Genomic DNA, 1,538 nt, shown 5'->3' with positions numbered 1-1,538 from the left:
AGATTTTGCAGATGTAATTAAGGTTCATAATTGGTTGACTTCTCTCTAGCAAAAAGAATGTAGAGGTCTTTCCACCAATTATATTTAACATAAATCTGCATACTAAGCACATCCCTCTCTATTTGTCTACTCTATGGAGCTTGTACAACACAATAGAAATATTAATTCAGCATTGTAAGAAACTAAATTGCAAGCAGAGGTTGAAAACAAAATGAATTCCTTATTTCAGCCAGCAATGAAGAGCCCTACTCTGAACTGGCTGGCCGTTTTGTATCATTAAATTGCATTTATTTCAATGCCAAATAAGATTACATTGCCTCTTGAGTTTTTTTTTTTAAATAAGTGAGATATATTTTAATGTTCTTGAGCATGAAAATACCAAAAGTAGGAAATAATGGGAATTGAATGTGGCTGATTTGAGTGCACATTCTTCAAAACTTTCTTCTCAGGCTATCTGTCTCTAGGCAAATTCTGAACTTCTCTACACCTCCCTTTTCTCATCTACCAAATAGGAATGACAGTACCATCTTCCCACGAGATTATAAAAAATAAATGATATATTCTAGTTCTATGCATATATTTAGTGCCTAACTAGCATCAATAACTGACAGTTATTATACAAACAAGTATTATAAAGAAGTGATAAAACATTTTAGTTTTCTTTTTGTGATTTTAAATTTTCTCTTTTGATTTGAATGTGACCTTAGTTAAAATTCTTAATGCTTTGTTGTTGTTTTTCCTGGTGGTGGTATTAGCTGATTCAATTGGTTAGTCTTAGGTTTTATTTATTTGATTTCATTTTTTTTTTAATTCCAGTAGAGGTATAAATGAAAAGATTTTAGAGTTAAAGGTTTACTTTTAAAATCATTTTATGTAGAGATGATCTAAGATGGCCATTTAGGAACAGCTCAGGATTGCAGCTCCCAGTGAAAGCGCAGAGGGTGAGTGGACGCTGCATCTTTACTGCCCACAGACTAGGAAATTCCCAGGTGGAGGAGCTCCATGGGTCACCGGCGTGGCTGCTTCGGCCAGCGCGGCTGTGTCAGCGGGCACGGCTGCTTTGCCCTGCGTGGCTGCTTTGTCAGCGCCCTGGAGCAGCGGTTCTCCGTACAAAATACAATGGTCCAGGTGCCCTTTTGGCTGGCAATTGGAGACATGGGAAGTCACCCATTCATCTGTTTAAAAAGGGGACTGAACAGGGAACCAGGGCAGTATATTCCAGGACAAAAAAAAGTGCCAAGAATCTCAGTGGCACTGTTTAAGCCAGCTCAGTGAGTCACCGCACAGGAAAACACATAGATCCTGGCACCTCTTCAACAGGCAACTGGAACACCAACTTTAAAAAAAAAAAAAAAAGGCTCTGAGGTAGAGAGCCAGGCGATCAGGCTGGGCTGGTCCCACCCCCACAAAAGAATGGCAATCAGAAACTCTCTAAATTGAGAGTTTCACAGCAAGCGCAGCTGAACCGGGGACTGTCCAGCTCTGTGGGGGATGGGCGTCCACCACTACCAAGGCAGCCCACCACTACGGAGGTATTC

This window comes from Sapajus apella, unplaced genomic scaffold (assembly GCF_009761245.1).
Source record: "Sapajus apella isolate SASKATOON/1434 unplaced genomic scaffold, GSC_monkey_1.0 scaffold6, whole genome shotgun sequence".
NCBI classification, from domain to species: Eukaryota; Metazoa; Chordata; class Mammalia; order Primates; family Cebidae; genus Sapajus; species Sapajus apella.
Note: the sequence above shows the minus strand (reverse complement) of the source record.